The sequence below is a fragment of the Poecilia formosa genome, unplaced genomic scaffold (genome assembly GCF_000485575.1).
Source record: "Poecilia formosa unplaced genomic scaffold, Poecilia_formosa-5.1.2 Scaffold131, whole genome shotgun sequence".
Lineage (NCBI taxonomy): Eukaryota > Metazoa > Chordata > Actinopteri > Cyprinodontiformes > Poeciliidae > Poecilia > Poecilia formosa.
The window spans coordinates 1,130,036-1,138,084 of record NW_006800070.1 but is presented as its reverse complement, the minus strand read 5'-3'; the positions used below and the strand labels follow the sequence as shown (position 1 = coordinate 1,138,084).

Here is an 8,049-nt window from a genome sequence, read left to right as displayed (position 1 = left end):
TGCTTATGCTACAAATTTAGCTAAATTTGTAGCATAAGCACATTCTAAACATTTCTGGAATCTAAAAGATTTATTTCTAGCTGCTTAAACTACATCTCTACATTTTCTTTATACTCTTTTCATCAGTATCTACCCAAATAAAATACATGCAAAGTGTTACACCAACGTGCAATTTCAAACAGCTACTATTAGCTGTTTGACTTATTTGTTTATTGTCATGTTTCAGAGGTCGCTGTGCACCCGGTATGTTGCTACATGGCTCCGAGCGGCAGGATCTGCGTGCGGATCCCTTTTCCCCCCTTCCCCTATTTTGGGAGGTGGGTCTCGTTTAAGGAGGCTATTTGAGATGCGCGTAAACATGGACTCAGCAGACACACCGAGAGCCTCAGCTGTCGCCGATTAATCATCATGAGGGCCGTTTCGCTCACTATACGGATGCCATCGCCTCCACGAAGGGGGGGAATCCCCTGCTGGAGCACCCATAGGTCCGCACCGTAACTTAGCCTATTATAGGATGCAGGCAGGCCTCTCTCTCTCTCTCTCTCTGTGTGTGTGTGTGTGTGTGTGTGTGTGCGTGTGTGTGTGTGTGTGTGTTCTCTCCAATCAACTCCAAAGAGTGTAGGAGAAGCGCAGACAATAAATTAATAACAGTAATAATAATGATGATTGTGACACATAAATAAATAAAAATAAAAACTCCAGATTTCTCTGAGACGGCAGTTATTTGACTGTCACACCCATTTAGACAGAATATCACGAATCCATCCGAGCCGGTTGTAATGGATCATGTCTGCAGCATGATGGTCAGATTGAAGCGCGTGCAGGCTGATGGAGCACATCCAGCTCACATCATCATCACCACCACCACCACCACCATCATCATCATCATCATCACTATCTAATGTGATCATTTCTACATGTGCATCTAGAACGTCTCACTCTAACACATTGATTTATTTATTTTTTATGTAATGCATGTATCACTTTGCATGGCTGCGCGTTAATTATTACTCACCTGGATCTGTATGTGAGTGACTTTTTGTAGAGACAGCTGAGCAGCTCCCGTCCGCCCCCTTTATTGTTATTATTATTAGTCTTATTATTATTCTTGTTGTTGTTGTTTTTGCCGAGCTGGTCCTAAAATAATCCGCACACCACAATCCCACCGCGAGGCTGCCGTGTCGTCCTCATGAACAAGAGGGAGCGTGCAGGTCCTCTCTCCCCCCCTCCCCCGCCCCACACACCCCCTCGCACCCCCCAGCCTGCCCACAGTACTGCCGAATGTGTAGGATCAAACCGGGCCAAAGGGGAGGGCGATCGCCTTTCGTCGTCTCCTTGCCGTGGCGCCCTTCCTCCCCAGAATCCTCCCCTGGCCGGAACAGGACGGGGTCCGGTGGGTCGCAGAGCTGTCAGTAACGAGGGAGGAGGAGGCGAGTGGCTCGGTATTTTAGGACTGCACGCTGGGTGGGAGATGGATCTTCTTCTTCTTCTCGAGCCCGTCCGAGCGTCTCTGCCTCCTCCTGCAAGCCGTGAATCAGCGCTCTCCTCCTTCTCCTCCTCCTCCTCCTCCTCCTCTCCTCCGCGACAGCGTTGGAAATTATGATGCCGCTCCAGTGGATGTGGAGGAAAAGCCTTTCTTTCAAGCGCCGGTGACAAACCGCAATCGATAGCCTGTTAACGATCGCAGTTTTTCACCCGTTGCGTGTTCGGCGAAGTTGCCACGCAGAGCTGCGTGCTGGACTTTGCGCATCTGAGAGAGGAACGCCGGGTTGCGTGTGTGTGTGCATGTGTGTGTGTGTGTGTGTTTTTCCTCCTGTGGACTGTCATCCTCTGTTGAGAAGCCCGAGCTGCACACGCGTTAAAGGTGTGAAATGATTGCCTCCCACCCACCCCCGTCCCCCAACACACACACGCATACACACTCACAGCCCTTCTCTGGTCGTATAAAAATAAATAAATAAATAAAAATCACTCTTCCGATTCCGCGCAGCTACGTCACCATCAGCTGAGCGAGAGAAGCCAGCAACACAAACCCCCGGATCCCCAGCAACCCAAAAACTGAGAGGGAGGGGAGGAGAGAAGAGTTAGACTTTCACTCTGATGCTAAGAAGAAGAAGAACAACAACAACAACAACAAACAACAACAACAACAACGGGTCAGTGGCCTGCAGATTATAGTAAATAACACAATGGCGTCCCCAAGGGGGGCCATAGCCCCATCTGGAAAAAACGTTGACCACCCTAAAGGTCCCCTAGAGAATCCAGTTCAGTTCACAAAAGGCATACAGTGATCTTCTTCTATCAAAAACATACATGTAAAAATGTAAAGCCCAATAAATAAGTCAATAAATAATCAGTGGAAATTTATGTATTTATTTAAAGTAAGTATATATATATATATATATATATGTGTGTGTGTGTGTGTGTGTGTGTGTTCTGATGTTCTCCGGATGCCGCAGACTATATAATAAAACAATACAAACGATATCCATCCATTTGGTCTGGATAAACATTAGTCAATAATTGCGTGTAGAAATTAGCATTACCTGTTAGAATATGGGTTTAGTTATAAGTAATCATTTTTGGTAAACTATTGTGAATTGTTCTATGTAAGTGCAGTAAAATTAAGAAATCTACAGAGTTTTGATGAGAGATAGCTTTTATTAAATGCACACTAAATTGAGAACAGTTTTCATATTCCATGACTGTTTCGAACACACATGTACACAAATAGATCAAATCCATAAACGTTCATCTTGGAGCAGTACTTTTGATTCATTAGAGGGACAAAGGGATGGGGTATCAGAATGTCTTCACCACAAAAAGTTAAGAAAAACGTAAAACTATTTATCTTAATTACCTGCTAAGTTAAATTCTGGCCCATTCCTTTAGCTCACTGGGTTTGTTAAAAAGAGAAATATAGATTAAGGCAAAAGCTGTTACTGAAATATTACATTTTTTTCCTATTTTATTCTAACAATGTGGCATGTAAACTGTTCTTCTGATAACTTGCTATGTGTCACTTCTTGACTGCTAGCATGCTAGCATGTTTGACATGGACATTAGCGCTGCGCTGCTGCTAAGCTAGATAAAGCTGGATACAAATTGAAATTATTTCTCCAGAAACCTCAACCACATGTTCTCTGATGGGTCTTAACATTTTTGAGATAATATTTGTTGAGAATACAACCAGTATTAAAACATTAGCCTCATAATTTGTTCTCTATAGGCTACACCATGACGAATGACAGCAGCTTTCCTGTGGCCATCATGTAAGCTAGCTCTCTAAGCGTCCTGTGTGTTTCTGTGACAATAAAAAGGACCGAGCTTACGGTTTTTCCCTGTTCCTGGTTCAGTAAGACCTTCAGTGGCTCCTGTGTTGAAACAGCCGACAAGGGATGGCCTCCCTTTTTAAATTTAGATGCATTTTTACATCAGTGAGCACTCAGACCTCGATGTAGCAGGTCACAGTGCTGATGAGACAAACACCCCACAGACTGAGCAAAACCGCAGCCACCTCTAATTGAGGTGTCACACAGGCTTGAAATGCTGGGAAAACTCCCAGGGTAAAACCAAACCCTATGTAAAATTAATTCCAATTTTTAAAAGCCTTTTGAAATAATTAGTTCTTAATAAATAATGAATGGTTATTAATTTGTTTTTGAAACAACGGAGTGAGACTTGTGGCGGCCCATCCCGCTTATAGTGCGTATAAAGTCCCTTTTTTCCTTTGGAATGCTGCCTGCTTCGCAAAGCGGGAAAAATCAATTGGATCCGATTTTTAATTACACGGCCCGGCACTGTATTACAGAATCCTAATAACTTGTTCAGATTTGCATGCTTGTAAGTAGGGAAGTCGTAAACAATCACTTCCCCAGTGGGCAGAGTGCCTGATGAGCCGGTCCGGTCAGGCAGCTCCTCCTCATGTATGGATGTAGTTAGTTTTTTTTTTTTTATAATGAAGTTTTCTTATCTGAGTGAAGGAGTGTGGCAGCTGTTTACACTCCGGATAGATTTATGTGTAGGCTGGTGGAGTGAACCAGCAGCCAGCACGCGTTGTATGACTGGATATGATTGGAGTTCTGGACCGATTCTCGCTTCTTTCATCAGAGTTTAGAGATGATTAATGGAGGAAAGTTGTAAAAAAAAAAAAAACACCTGCCGATGTTTTCCCTCCAACAGATGAGTTCGTAATGTGACCTAATAGTGACATTAGAAAGCCGACCTCAATCTTCTGCTCCATTAATGCGTTTGCTGCAAAGCTTGACGTATGTCACAATGCGGTTATTTCCATTAGGACTGAAACAGTTAATCTAATTGCGATTAATAGAGAATTGAAATAATCGTCAACTAATTTAGTAATCAATTAATCGTTAAAGAAAGCTGTGTGCTGAAAGAACAACACACTCATGGCAGCAGTGAAGCCAAAATGGTATAAAAACATAAACATTTTGCATTTAAGATGAAAAATCTTTTAAACTGTAAATATGTTCCACCCACAACTCCTCAGGTGTTGGTTTTTAGCTTCACCCGGTTCAAATTATGAAGCACAAAAATTTTAATTTCAGCTGCAGATGCATCCTTTGCTACAAACGATCAAGAGTTTGTTAAAGACTTAAAAGAAAAAGGAAAAGAAAGAAAATATGTATTTTTCTTATTTGAAAAAGGAGTTTTATTCACATCTTGTACTGTATTTCTAATATTGTATAATTCATGGCTTAAAGAAAAAATCTGCAGAATGTGGCAACTGTTTTGTTTTTTTTTGTTTTTTTTATCAGATCAATCGACTAATCATCCAAATCGAGTAGTTAAGTAACTGTTAGCTGCAGCTCTGGTTTCCACATTTTGTCATGTTACAACCACAAACTTTATAGTTTTTCATTTGGGATTTTAATCTTGAGACTAACATAAAGTAGTTCATTGCTCTATAGTGGATTGAAAATAGTGCATTATGGTAAAAAAAGAAAAAAAAGAAAAAAGTAAATACATAAAGATCTTTGAAATAGAAACCTTTCCTCTATGAAGAGTTTAGTTTCCCTTTGCGATCAGGAGAGTATTTTGAATTGATTTGAACTGAGTTAAACTTTTTTGCTCAAACCAGTTTATCCAAACACATGTAGAGAATTTAAAGCAGGAAGAAAATGTCAGCAACAGTAAAGAGCACTTTGGTATTTTGTGTTTTTATTTAGTATTTTTCTCTCTCTCTTCATACGACACATGGTACTTTATGCATGCTGATCATTTTTAAGCTGCAATCACTTCAGCAGGAAAATAAAAAACAGCCGGTGGATGTGAGTCCCTGGCTAGGAGAGGAGGTGGAGGTGGTGGAGGGGGGCGGTCATCAGCAGATCTAATCCTGACATCACCCCTGAGCCATGTCCACTTACAGCGGTCAGTAATGAATAGTGAAGCTGTGAAAAAAGAAAGGTAAAGAGTCACCTTGCATCACGATTAAAGGACCTCAGACCCCAGGGCCCATTTGCTGTCACTGCAGAGTGTTTGCAGAAGCCGTGCGAAGGTGTTTGTGTGTGTGTGTGTGAGATGGAGAGCAAAACAACACGACTCCTCCCTGAGGACCCGGGATGAAAAGAGCAAGGAGTGGAGAGTCGCACGGTTCTACCTAAACGAAGGGAAGGCCCGGCTGAAGGGGAGCATCACCCAGATCACTGACGACATTTCCTCTCAGCGACCTGAAGTCCGTTACAGCTGGAGCGTCAGCTTCCCTCTCGGCTCCACTGTTTTGGAGACTTTTGCTTGTTTTAAATTGTTGTAAATTAAAAAACTGTGTGGCTGACCCGAATTTAAAGCAGAGAGTTTAGAGAGTATTTTTAGGCACGAGCCCGCCAGCTGGACTCGCTTCACGTCTTCCACGTTGTTTCATCTCAAACTTGTTCATTCTCGTGAGATTTGCAAACTGGAAGCTGTAGAAAGTTTCATTGTGCCACAATTAAAGAGAAAAACAAGAAATCAGGCAACTTGCGTCATATTCTGGATCAACAACCCTTATGCACAGCAACAGAAGAAAAAATGCACGTGAATCATATGCAGATAATGCAGCATTTTGACTGGAGCTGAGGGGAAACCGTCTGACGATGTTTGGGTTGAAACAGGTCTGCAGTCCTGCTTCAGAATATTGCATAAAAATAAACATGAAGATGTGTTTGAAATGTAAATTATTTGTGCACATTGCTGTAACTCCAGGCCATCATATAGGAGCAGAAGCAATATCTGAGATACTGCCTGGGAGGATCTTATGTTGCTATATCATTTCTCCCAGTGATCGACCACAAGCATCAAACTTCAACTTATTGTATTTATTACTTTGTGTTTTGATGTGAACTGTTCTATTGTAACTAACTCTGAAATGTGATATTTGCTGAATTTAAGCCACATTCAGAACACTAATCAAGCCAAAACTGTAGAAATTACAGACATTTTGCATTTTAGATGAAAAACAATTTTTTTTTTCTAAACATGTTTTCTACCCAGAACTTCTCAAGTGGTGCTATTTTTAGCTTCACCATTCAAATTCTGCAAAGTGAGCCAAGTATCATTTGGCATCTTATTTTGCTATTAATTAGTTAATTGAAAACAATAGTTTACACATCAGAGCTAAGCACTATAGAAATGCTAGGTGAAACAGACATATTTAAATATTTATTTTACTATTTATTCAGCTGCAGATCTGTTATTTAATACAAATTATCGAGCATACACTAAAGGAATGCAAGTTGTTGCATTTTAGGGCATAAAATTATTTATTTTCCTACATAGGAAAAGGAATTGAATTATTTATTTCAATGTTTTGTACATAATTTTAATATAGTATAAACTAAACTTAAGTAGTTAAACTTAAAAATCTACAGACTTCAATTTTTCTGTCCGTTTACTCAGTTAATCGTCACAATAATCGATAGAATAATCAATCGTTAGCTGCAGCGCTAATACAGAGACGTTTGGGGATTACTTTTGCAATGCATTGCACTGAGTCCCACTGTAGCTAAAGACACAGTCACATCAGATGCTGTTAAAAATCTTGACCTCAGACGTCCTCCCGTGGAAATAATGGTGCTAAAGGAGAACATCACCACCAGCTCACCTCCTCCGAACCGAGCAGCGCCGGCCGGACTCTTCATAATGTATGCGCTCTCAGCTCAGATAAGATCCATGAAGACTAATATTTGCCCCCCAACTGGGAGTCCTGCAGTTAGTCAGATAGTCCTGAGCTCTCAGAGGTTCACTGGGCTGGAATATGTTACCGGAGGAGGAGGAGGACGGGTTTGCGAGGTGCACACACCCACCCACGCCGACTCCATTACATCCGGGAGGCAGTTCAGGACTCTGGAGCTCATCTACTGCTCTCCAGAGGCAGCAAGGCCCCGTCTGTCTGTCTGTCAGGGGGGTCTCAGTGTGTGTGTGTGCAGAACTGCCTTCACATTGAGAACACCCCCCACCCCCACCGCTCCACCTCCTCGCCTCTGCCCAGCAGCCACGTTTCCATGGCAACGTGTGGCCCTTGCCTCTCTGGCTCGGCGGCGGTGGCTGGGAGAGAGGAAATGACGGCGGCGATCTGCGCTTGTTCCGTCTGGCTCATTATGTGGGGAATGAAGTGAAACAGCTGGAGGCTGCATTTGTTCTACGCGGACTACCCCTCAGCTGCCAGGCGGCCGTCTATTTATAGATATGAAATGAGAGAGAGAGACAGAGAGAGAGAGAGAGAGAGAGAGAGATAGGTTTCTTGACTCACCATCTCCGCTTCTTGCCCCTCCTTCTCTGTTGCCCTTTATATATTTCAGTGACTGTGTAGTTTTTGTGGATTTTTCTAATCTGAAGATAAAAATTTAGTTTAGATTTCTTCTTTTCATTAAGTCTTCATGAAATATTTTTGAATTATTGAATAAATCCTGAAGTCAGAGTCTCCAATCCACAAAGCATGAATCATTTAGAAAGACCTACTTTCTGAATCCATATTTCAAAAGGACAGACATGGCTATTTCCAAAGTTTACTTTTCAACTCCAGCATTTAACTTGCATATAATATTATATATA

General features: G+C 41.9%; 1 protein-coding gene across 2 annotated transcripts in view; it reads right to left on the bottom strand.

Annotated features, from left to right (window-relative positions):
* The window catches only part of slc8a3 (solute carrier family 8 member 3), a 131,914-nt gene extending 130,026 nt beyond the window's left edge, over positions 1-1,888 (bottom strand). For both annotated transcript variants that reach the window (XM_007561885.2, XM_007561887.2), the window contains exon 1: positions 1,016-1,888. The gene's annotated coding sequence lies outside the window, so the exon portion shown is untranslated. The remainder of the gene's footprint in view (positions 1-1,015) is intronic.
* Positions 1,889-8,049: the final 6,161 nt, after the last annotated feature.